A 13,736-nucleotide genomic window follows, 5' to 3' on the forward strand; every position below is an offset into this window, starting at 1 on the left:
GTCTACAGATCTATATAAACATTAATTAATATTGAAGATTTTATTTCACTGCAGTGTATCAATCAGTTAAATGTGTCAACCTATATTGTCACATTTATTTTCATATTTTTCTTATTATTTTATTCTGTTTGCAAAACATGAATTATCACAATAACATATAATTTTCACATCAAACAGTAATTAATGTCCTAAATAACTACCTATATTAGTGTATGTCTCTCGCCTTTCTTAATGCATTTAAATAGCTTAATAGTATATGATATTTCAAGTAGATTTCTGCCCACACCCATCATAACAAATTTCAACGTTTTTTTATATCAAATTTGTCAATAAGTAGTTTTGTACTACATATTTTTTCATGATATTTTTATTTAAAATCACTTTGATAACTAAATTATATTATTTAACTACTGCTTTAAATCTTGCATTAATTTTATGATATAATTTTAAGACAATACTCCAGTTGTAAATGCATAAAAGAACCAAGTATTTAAATAAGAACAATTGCATTAATTTTTTTTTTTTTTTTTGTACATTGTAAAAATCAAGATTAATTATTTATCGTAAAATTTTATATAAACACAATAACTAGTAACCTATACCCATTATATTATATTTTTGCTGATATTGATTTACTATGAATGTTTTCAAAAAAGTATATAATGTATAATTTAACCGTGTAGATTATTTATCTATACCATGATATGATTTGTTAAATATTACATTAATCAACTATTTATTTAATAGAAATAATTATTTTTAACTATGGTAATTTTTATAAAAAAAAATAATATTGGCTCATGATTGGCATATAGCAATATATGCAATTTAAACAATATATTTAAATACGATTTAAATAATAATGTTATAATAAATCGAATAATATATGCATATAATATTTAAAACTATTTAAAGTAGTATTCATTGTAAAATTAAAATAACAGAATATTCAATTAATAATTGATATCATTACGTAGAAATCTAATCAAATATTATTATTGTTTATGATAAAAACATCGAATATTTTAGTCATTTATCATTTATATTGTTTATAGGTATAAGTAGATATAGTAAACTCAAATTAAATAGTTTGAAAAAAAATGTGTAACCTATAATACATGTAGTTTAGAAAAATGTTGTTCAATAAAACAAAATCTATATCGTGATATTCATTCAATCGTGCATTGAATTAACTTCATTACAGTTTGAAGGAAATACAATTTTCTGAGATCAATGAACATGTGATTTGATTTCAAGAGATATTGCGTTTTATATAAATTAAATAAATATAACTATTTAAGTACAATTTATCTACTGAGCTTTAAGAAATAAAAGTATTCATAAATAGTTCCGCATGAATATTATTTTTCTTTTTAATAGTTTATCGTAATTTAATAAAAATTAGATTGTAGTATTTTTTATTCACTAAATATCATTTTGCTCTGCTATGCACGAGAGAGCTAAAAAAATAATAAAAATTTATCTTTTTAATATTCATAATTTATTAATTTATAAAAATAACAATAACATGTATGCACAAGAACAGTGAGAGTTTAATTTAAGAAAATAATTTAATATGTACATAACCTACGTACGGATACACTAATATTAAATTAATTATTTTGATTTCATACCAAAATATTTAGCATATAAATATATTATTAAGTAAATTTAAGTTATGAAAAATAAGTTTGAAAGTTAAAAATACACTGATCATATTATTAAACATAATTTACTGATTTTTTAAAATCATTATTAAATTAATATAATGTATATTTACTAACCTAATTAAACATTAACATTTAAAATACAAAAATGATTTAAGATGAATCATATAGTCTAAAAAAATCAGATTTAAACTGTAGTTTATGCACATATTATTCATTGTTGGTAGATTTCATTATAATAAATAAGAAAATAATACTAATTAATTAATTATTTGGAGGTTAAAAATATTATCTTAAAACTTTTTATTTTTTAACAAAGTAATTTCATACGCAACAAACATAGTGATGTTTAATGTTTCTGACGGTTATATATTCTAAAATACTTATTTATTGATTAGAAAAAATAATTTACAAATTTCGTTGAATAATAAACATATTTGTATATGTAAATATACCTATGTATATTTTAATTATTTCAATTTATTCATAATGGTGAAATTTAATAGTTGACTAATTAAACATTTTCTAATATTAATATAAATTATATTCAAAATACTTTTTATTTTTTCTAATTTTATTGGCAATGAATTAAGCTTAGATACTCTCATTATATTACCATAGTCACTGTTACTAAAAATATTAAAAATTACCATAACTATAGCCTCATAGGATCAATTTTACATGATACTAAAAGTGTTAAAATCAGTGGCCAGTGATAGGAATTTGGCGGAAAAATATTATAAACAGGATTTTGAACTCAACATTTTTATTGGTGTCATGAATATTATTCAATATTATTAATTTAATGTATGTATGCATTTATTGCTTTGACGACTATTATAATTTAAAACGTAATTGTTTTAATCTAGAGACTTATTATTTAATACTTTATTTAGATATATCAACTTTAGATATTTTTAAAAATATAAAAACCCTGAACAATTATTGAGTTTAAAGTATAAGCTATTTTAATATATAATTAAGTATTTTAAAGTGTGGATATTTTAAATATAATACTTCATAATAAATAATAATTCTGGTGTATACTATGTAATTTAATAATATTTTTAGCCAAATTTCATTTATTAAATGGTCTTCAATAATTGCATAACATATACAATTTAAGCTTGATATTTTCCTATAATTGAAAGCACTAAAAAAAAAATCAGGGTTATTATTTGAGATTTTTTTTTTATTATAAAAAAAAAAAACTGTAAATATTTGATATTACAGTTTTTGGTACAATGAAATAATAAAAATATAACTTTGTTTTTAAAATGGTTCTGTTAAAGAATTTAATTCAACAAAATACTGTAAAAAGTGTTGTAAAATAAATGATGGGTTAAACTTGGTCAATTAGTTATGAATTTATGAAATGATGAACATTTAATAATAAATTAATTACATTAAGGTTATAAATATTAGAGAACTAGAGTTGCATTAATATTTTAGCATATAAGAATTAAATAATACTCAACTACGTTATATTATTCTCAAATAAAAAATTAAATAATTATATTAGCATTAGTATTCTCTTAAATATGTGATCAATTTAGCTTGGTTTCTATAACTAAACTATACTTATTCAAGATATATATATATATCCATTTATATTATATTATATATTATTAAATATGAGAAATATATAAGAATTAAGATATAACAATACCCTTATTTCTGTTATGTTGTAAATTACACTTTAAGTGAAAATAATAAAACCATTTTTGTTATCTTTCTTCTTTTTTTTATGACTATAGTCAGTCTTTTATAATATTATAATTTGTATAAAAAAAAATGTTTACATGCTCAAAACATTTACTACTAGATTATGCATTCTCGTTTATATATGTATTTAAGTGGAATAGCCAGTCTAATGATAGATCTGGTTATTGTAATTTAATTAGTAAAATACCATATGTAAGACATATGCAGTTGCTTAAATTTTGTTAATTGTGTGTTAATTAATATTTTCATTCTGTTTTAATTACTAGAGTTATACATTATATAATTTAGTGTTTTTAACCATATTACATTTAGTAGTATATTTACATATATAAGTACCTAAGCATTTTTAATATATTATACCGAGCAATTTATGTTTTATATTTATTATTTTAACTCGGGCGATTCAAAACTATGGTTTTTAAATGTTATGACTTTTATTAAAAATTTTAACGTAGTTATGCAATTTTATATGTAATTTTAAAATGTTGAAAGTATATAACAAAGACGCGTCCTATCGAATTTAACCTTGTCAAATAGTGTAAGACATGACTTATCAATAGAGTTTATTGGTAAACACCAAACAGAGTAAAAACAAGCTAAATGGGCGGCTAATAATTTGTAAACCCATTGCCAGCCTTGTTGAAGAAAATGGCCGAAGCGGGGGAGATTTTCAGACGGTTATAGAAAAATATCAAAATTAATTTGCTAGCTCTAATAACTGGATAAATTCTGGAAATTTTGGTCAAATTTTATGGAGACGCGTTTTGATATATACTGTCAATATTTAATTGCGTATAAGTTTATGTATATAATATAAAAATATGTTTTGAGAAAAGATAAATAATTAAAAACGATTCATTATAAACGCATTAGAAAAGAAACAAATAATACTCTGTGTACTTATACAGTCAGTCATTATACTTATATTATATACTAGTAAACCAATTCTTAAATATTGTATTTGTTATTCTGTAAAACATAAATGAATAGTGTTATTTGTTTGATGAAATAAATAATAATTATATAGTGGATTTAAAATAAAACTGAATGTGTAAAAATATAATAAAGCTCATTTATGTTAACTGTAATATTAAAATAAATATAACCATTGTGTTATTAAAATTTGTTGTATTGTAAACATACAGATTTGCTTTAAATAAAATTATTTATTATTACAATACTCTGCAGTTTTTTTTGTCCTCAATATTATACTCAAAAATAATTGAACAACTGAATATATAAAATGTGTACGTGCCATCAAACGTAAATCTATTTTGTTGACTTTATAGAAAGTGTTTATTAACTTCGATCGGTATAAAAAGACAGAACAACCAAATATTGTCATTTCATTCGTAATTGGTTTTCATTGTAATAAATCATAATAATAATATAATAAAATATAAATTGAATTTCTTTCAAAACGATATATATATATATATATTATTTACTATAAAGTTTAGACTTAATAAGCCAAGTACAAAATGAAATTGATTGTGTTATATTTAATCGTTTTTATATCCATTGCTATTGTTCGAGTGAGTATTATTATTTTTTATTATTCTATTAATTAATAAAATAAGTTATCATTTTTTTCATTAGTCATGCAAAGTGCCTGTTTCTGTAACAAATGGTGGATGTGACTGTGAATGTGACGATTGCGGATGTGGAGGTTATGGCGGATGTGGAGGTTACGGTGGATGGAGTAGATGGAGTGGATTAGGAAGGATATTTGGATAATTATTGTAGTGGTATTTTATTTACAAAATAAATTCACTACAAGATTTAAATAATTATATTTGTAACTGTGAACTGTGAAGTATACTTGAAGAATTTTTTTATTAAATAATGATACAATATACGTAAATAAATTATTTATTCTTCAAAACATACTTTATGTTATAATACGTTGCATATATTATTATTATTCAGTATATTTTATATATTGTAAGATATTTAATATTTTATGATACATTTTATTTTTAAATCATTTATTTGAGAAAAATTATACATTTCTGAAATATTATTATGTACTATATTCTCCAAGTACACTTTTTATAGTTTTATATATACATTGTTACTATACGTAAGTGTATGTTTAATAGGTATACATTTAAAAATACTTTTACTCGATACCGGTAACTACTCGTGAATAATTAACTCTGTGGTAAGTAAAATAAAAAAGGCCAATAATACATAATAAATAATAACATTATATGGATAAAAATAAAAATTGTTTGTGTTTACATTACATAATAGTCATTTAATAAGTTTTAATGAGATTTATAAATCATTAAGAGGTAATAAAATTAAACAAGTACAAATTAATATCTAAATAATTTATAATACAAATATTGCCTGTTGCAGTGAGTATTCGTTACTTTTCAAATAGTTCGGTGAACATGGTAAGCCTGGTATAAGTATTACACTATCCATAATAACAATAATAATATTATAATTAGATCATCAGCATTCATTATTATAATTATAAACACATAATAAATAAATATGTATTCTAAAATCGATTCAAACTTCAAAGTCAAGTAAATTGTATTCAAGATTTCTTAAGATCTAGAAAAATACGTGTTTGTCTTCAACAAAAATGATTAAAATATTCAGTACCTGATAGTGTTATTAACATTTTATTTAATTTCCTTTGTAAAAATAATTTATATATAGCCTCTTATGAAATATTATAAAGGCATTTTAAGAAAAACCCTTACAGATTTTTATCAAACGTGAACAATCTTGCACCGTTTATTTGTTCTTATTTAAATGTAAATAACGAATAGACATCAAACGATTTAACTGTATTCTTTTAGAAGTGAACTCGAGAGTGAAAATAGTGACGATGATACTAATATTATATTGTATTATCTAAGGAACATTAACTTTGGTACTAAAAATAAAACATTTTACTTGAAGTTTTAAAAAAATGGCCAGAATAATTATAACTTTTGACTTTTTCCTCTCCAAAAAAATAGTGATGCTGACTACATTGTATCCTATTAAGTAAGTCTTGATTTATTTAATGGTATGATTACGAATATCTTAAATCATTTTATAGAAAGATCATAATATAACAATATAAGTAACCTGAAAAATAGGGTAAGCATATTATAAAATATGATAAATATATATTATATTCTACGTAGTATATAATATAGAAATATAGTTTATAATAACAAGAACATGTTTTTTATTAAACAAAAAAGACATTGCTTTCGTTAGATTTTTAATCAGCGAGAACAAATTCAATTTTCCATTAAACATTTCGAATAATAGGTTTTTTATGCTGGTTTTATGTATGTGGTGGTTTCCTTTTAAAAACAATACTACTGTGAGAATAAGCTGACTAAAGTTTAAAACGTGTCATATAAAATATATTGTGTAAAATATATATATGTATACAGACAACCAAAACGTGTCATAATCAAATACACCGTGTTAATGAACGTGTTATACATGTTGTATTAACAATTAACTAAACGATAACCATGAAAAATTCATCATCAAATTTGGCTATAAACTAAATACTAACATTGTCATTTTTACTAATCATATAAACGTAGACTTATAGTAATAGTATTAAATATAGTATCTACATAGATAAATATTAATACAATAAAATAATATTAAAAATGTCAATAATTCAATCACTTACCAATTAAACTCATATTATTATCTACAATAAACTATATTACGATAGGTAATAAAGTAAATAAAGTACATGAACACGTGTTTATTACCGATTAGCTTCATAGAAGAAAAATTTCAAACCAACGATCAAATCAATAGCGTTTATTATTTTTAGAGACCTACATGGTGGTATTGGCCGTAATAGTATGAGCAATAGGTATTAGCTTTTAGATCATGACATCAAAATAAACTTATGATATTAAATAAAGTAATATGCACAGTAATTATGCCAACTTAACATTTTAGTAAGTTCGAGTACATAAATAAAACTAAGCGCTTGGTCACCTAACTGTACCATAAAATATTTTTGTATATTTGATACCGTCAAGTACCAATGAGCACTATAATAATGATTTTAAAATTATGTTTCATATCAACTCATATAAGAATTTTTTGCCCAATTTTATATTAGTAGGTGAGCCAGTAGTTCTTTTATAACACTTAAAAACGTCACTCCTAATGTCCAATACTGTTTATAAATTAATATCGTTAGGTACGCTAAATGTATACATAATTAACCACTAAAGTATAAACATATATTTTGTATTCCTATAGGTATCTATTGATAATAAAAAATGATATTCTTTTATATATTTTAAAATCGATATTTATACATTTTTATCAGAAATTTAACTAAACAATTATGCTAACAATTGTCTTAAATTTTCGTTAGTATAAACAATGGAAAACACGTGTCTGTCATAATGGTTAAGATGTCTATAAGTGTATAGTTATTTTAGACAGTGCATGGCATATAGTATTTCACTGAAAATTGATCAACCGTATAAAATCTGGTAATAATATATTTTTTTATTAATGAATGATTTTTGAAATGAAATGGTTTTTATTTAAAATAAAATATCATAATATTCATTAGAATCAATTTTGTATTTTTGTGTTTTCTTTATTAAGAAATTGTTTTTTTTCTGTATTGCTTTATAAAATGTATAAGCTTGTTTTTTATTTTACTAAAAATAGAGGGAATACATAAACATGGAAGTCCAAGAAAATAAATAGTCTGAAATCAATATTTACCAAATGGTTTGAAATACACATTTTAAAGATGACATATTTTTAATTCATAATATTTTTGGTCAATGCTAAATAATAATATTATGTATTATAATTACCGAAACCATAAATTCTAGAAATATAATATAAAAATATTGTAGAAATTATAATTGAATGCAGTGATTTATGAATTCCAATAACAAAATAGAAATACTTATTTACTTTATTTATTTTTATTTTCACGTTAGTAACAATGTTTAACTTTAGAAAAAATCAAATTTCATAAAGCAATTTTTTATAAGCTTTTGAAGTACTAAAATACATTTTTTTTCTTCTAAAACGCTACCTTTGTGCTGTAGATAACCTGTGAGTTGAATGACAATGAGAATATTTTTAAAGTTTCAACTACTTACTTCTGTTTTCTTTTCTTTTTTTATAGATTCCGAGTGAAGCGATAAATAGATTGATTTTATAGTGATATATGATTTTCGTTTATTTTCAGTCGACTTTTGAAGTAATAAAAAACTTAGATTTTTAACTTAAATATTGTTTTTGGTATAAAAATGAATTTAGTTGCTATTCAAGCTGGTATTTCTTTATTCCCCTTCACCACTTTTGTCAAAAGTTAAACATTCAAAGTATTTTTTCTTAATAATTTTAAAAGAGAAAAAAAATAGGCTGATAAATGAGACCACTCTGTTGTTTATTCGTAGTAGGGGTGATTGAGCGTGTTACTATATTGTATATGTTAAACTTAAATTCAATGGTAACTTATCATTGTTAACGAAAGATAATTTTAAGCAGAGATTATCTGTCAGCTTATATTATAAAGTAAATTTAATGATATATTTTTAATATTGCTAACTATATTTGCTGATATAACTTATTAATTTTACTAATAATATATTATATTAAGGTATATATATATATATTTTAAACATTACATTTATTATATTACTAATATTTAATTATTGTAAATTTGTTTCATATTATGATATTATTGTTATTAATCATTTTTAAGTCATAACCATCGTACTGTAAAACATGAAAATAGGTCTTAGCTTAAAAATTAATCTACAAATCTTAAAAATGTCATTATGTAGAATAAAACTCATTAAATAGGTAATAGTAAAAAAAAAAATTTTCATATTAAGTATTTTTAATATTTTTAAATGTATTAAATAGAAATTTTTATGACGCATTCAACCTTGTAGAAACATTTTCAAAAATGTTACTGAACTTAGTAAGTAAAACATTTTTATCAACGTTTATAAAAAAAAAATACTTAAAAAAATTCAAATTTTAAATGCTTATAAAAAGCTCAGTCATATTTTTATGATATATAAAAAATAGTAATATACACCATTCGGTTAAAATTTTAAGTACCTTCAGTTATTTTATTTTTAGTTACATTAGATAAACAAAAATTATTTTGTCGTAAAAATGAATTTTCGGTTTTCCTTAAATTGATCTTCTGTTTTTCCCCATTATTTTTAATTATTTCTAAAAAGTATTGGGAATCTTTATAAACTTTTAAAGTTCTGACTAAATCAAATTTGCTATTAAAATCCACCCCTAAAGTTGAAAATTAGAGATTTTTACAGTATAAAAGGTGATGAAAAAAAACATCATCGTAATACCAATATATAAAAATATATATATACTGATTTTATGCTTATTACCAGTTTGTGTTTTGTTCTGACATATTGCCTTTCGCTATTAATTTGTTTCTCTCGTTATAAAGAAAATAACATTTAAATATGTCCCAAACAAGATTTGTTGTATTCAGCCGCAGTTTGGCATTCACTGGTATTGAAAATGTCATGACCAATCTGTCTTGACCATGACCGTGGGTAGTACTGCGTGCGTTATCCGTCATAGAGACTGCGTCGACATTCGTCGAATATTTTTTCGTGGATAATATGGCGATACAATGGAACCAAAAATAATAGACACTAGAACTCATTACCAGCCTTTGACGGCCAACGGTCAACAAACGATGTACAAATAACAGCGGGCCGCGGTAAAAGGAATATGTGACAGTTAGGAAGACTACCTGTTAACTAGCGAGACATAACAATCTACATAATTGTCCTTCATCCTTCCACAATAATGCAGTTTATCTGTCTGTTTAACGATTCGATGGTTCGAAAGATCGTGTTGGTATAAGCTTGCCTTGTTTCTGATAGTCAGTCAGTCATACTTCGCTGTGACAAATTTTATGATCGATAAGACTGCAAACTTTGCATAACCATCCAGTTTACCAATTTTCCCACCAAATTTCTAATTTTTCTTGGGACCACCACTAGAAGAGTCTTATTGCATTCATGGGTGGTTTGCCACTATACTTTTGTGGACTGGTACTATTGTACTTCTGCACCCAATAACTTATTCGGCTTGTAGTGATAGTCTAAAGTAGAAATTTGGTTAAATTCAGATCATTTTCGGCCACGTTGGTAACTTTGAAGCAGAAAAGATACATTAGATAGACAACCATCGGGGACTGCAAACATCATGTGTGATGGCTGTTCCTACAGAAATCTGATCACGTAGTTTTAGGACGATGGAGCGTCAATCATTAACGGAACACTAGGCTTCAAAGTTCCCGAGGGACTTTTGTGGGTCCTCGAGCGCATCGATATGAAAGACACACCACTTCATTTTTAAAAACAGAATAAACAGTATACAAGTGACTTATAGTAATTTTTATCATGTAAGGAATGGCAGATAAATTATATAAAATCATGAACCTCATAAAACCGGATTTATATGCTATACATCATAATAGTAATACGAATTACAATCTATTTGGTTCTGCGTCACCACATCATTATTTTAAATTTTGAATTTTCTTTCTTTTTTTTTTTTTTAATAAAACGTGTAGCTTGATTATTATTAATTTTTGTATGACTTCACAAAATGTTTTGCTTTGCTTCTAAAAAATCAATACATAAATTATATATAATAATACATATATTAGGTGTACAAAAATGTTCATACTCACATAATGTTTTACGCTTGTCAACGTATATAGAAGTTATATATAAATATACTGTGTTTAAGATCAGTACATTTTTTTTTTTTTTTTTTAACTATTATAGACTATTGAATACTATGCAACGAACGTTTAGAATGTTGCATTGCATGATACACTATATGTCTATATGTGTAATATGAAATTAAAAATGTGAAATTACAGTAAAACATAATTACATACTATAGTGTTTTTATTATTTTTTTATTCATTTAATTATAATGAGCAAATATATATAATATATATATATATATCATTTATATGGATAAATCAGCCATATACCTCGATATACTTGCGTAATCTTAAATTTGTTAATTTTTGAGTACTTTAATAGGTATATTAATAATATTTGGGTAGTTGAGCCTGCCACATAATACGTATACGTGCGACGAAGTAGTCTTGTATTATCACTTATCTGTGTATTCCCTACCAAGTCATGGGTAAAGTAAAAATTATTAAATTAACATATTATTTTTAAATAAGTACGTTAAAGTACCATACTTGGTACAACTATGTAGGTAACCATCCAGTCTAATTATTAATATATAAATCCTCTTGTATTCGTTCGTTTGGTATTCATCTGTCATTATTACATTAACCAGAAAAAGACAAAATTTTACTACCATGTAGGTACCACAGTTATTTTTATCAGAAAAATTAGTAATTTTTCAAAATATACCTATAATATAATATTAGAATCAAGTAAACTCAATATCAATCTTAATTTTATGATATTAACTTAGAATTAAAATTCTAAGATATGCAATTAGTATAACACTTAGGGACCTATAAACACAGGAATTCACCTTATGCATGCTGCGCATGTGCATAATTTTTCTCACTTTCATAATTTTAAGCTGTTATTAATATATTAAAGCACAATAATATTATAATAAACTAACTTAATCGTGGATAATACGACAAATCAAACAATTTGTCTATTCAAAATTGAAACATTGATATTTTTCTTGTGCATCAACATAAATTTTCCAATATTTTATTCTAAAAATATTATTGTAGGTTTTACGTGTTAAATTATAGTTTATGATATAATAATAAAAAAAAAATTTACATTAATGAAATAAAGTATTATTATAATAATTCACAATTTGTCATTTAATTTTATGTTCACTGCAAAAATTCTTAAAATTCAATATCTTTAATAATAATAAATAACTATTTGAATTCTTCTTAAAATATTAATTTTCAGATTAATCATATTTTAGATTTTATTTTTTTTCTATAAAAAAATAAATGACAAAATATGTGAATTACTTTAACACTTTGATTATTGTATATTGATTATGTTATTTTATTATAAACTTAAATTTAACACTTATTACTAACAAAAATAATGTTTATCTACATTAAAATATTAGAGAATATTTCTATATTTTATTTGAATTTATGTTATTGCACAAGAAAAATGTATAAGTCTTAATTATGAATAAACGAAAAGTTTCATACTTTAATTTATATATCGTATTATCATGATTTGATATATTATTAATATTCTAATATAATGGTTATGGAAAAAAATTTCGTACATGTGCCATGTACAATATAGGTATGCATTAGGCGAATTCTCGTGTTTATGCGCACCTAAGCACTTGAGCGTATTACATTGCAATACTGTATATTACTGCAAAAAGGTGAAAACTGATAACAAATATAAATTATTTTACTATTAATTTGGAATAAAAATCTAAACACTCGAGTAATATACTCTCATAACAAATGAGGTTATACGACATAAATAGGTACAGATATATTATACCAAATATCTGGCAATACCTACACGATAGGTTTACTCGTACTTACGTCACGTGTGTGTAATACGAGCATAAAAAATGTACAACTCACTCATCCGTGATGCGTATAAAAAGCGCAATAAAATCTATCAATCTATGCAGGGTATAAATATGTATAAACGCATTATGTATATATTGTGTGTATACAGAATGTACTTAAAGTATATCCATTTATAATATATTTATATATATTCGCGTTTTATCGAAACCGCGTCAAGGAACCATACGCTTTAAACATATGCACACCTATTTATCTCTGTGGCGTATACTATATAACATTATATTGTTTGGCCGGAGGAATAATAAGTGCATTAAATTTAATAACGTATTGGTACCGTTATATCAGAAGCGTATTATAACTCTTCCTTCAAAACATTACGTGGGCGACTCTTAAAAATGATGACGCCTGAAAAAGAGTATGGTGAATAGTGACATCATGTTATAGTAACTTAGTGAATGTTGTGTACTTTCATGTATATTATGATACACATTAATAATATTGCATAGATATGTGATATTATTGTATGATGATGTATAGTTTTAAATACAGGCACCAAATACCTGCAGTAACGCAGTTTTTCAACCGAGTTGGTTAGTTTTTAATTTTTAACCATTTTAATTTACATAGTTCATGTGTAATTTATGATTATTCAATGTCAAAATAATTAGATTGAATAAAACGCATTTTCACACCTGAAGGTAAAATTAGAAGGTTAACGAAATAGTTGGTGAATTTTTCGTTAAATAAAAGAAGTGCTATTTTCACACTGGTAACTACTGATCATAAAATAC

This window comes from Melanaphis sacchari, unplaced genomic scaffold, assembly GCF_002803265.2.
Source record: "Melanaphis sacchari strain LSU unplaced genomic scaffold, SCAv2.0 Contig0_pilon_pilon, whole genome shotgun sequence".
NCBI lineage: Eukaryota > Metazoa > Arthropoda > Insecta > Hemiptera > Aphididae > Melanaphis > Melanaphis sacchari.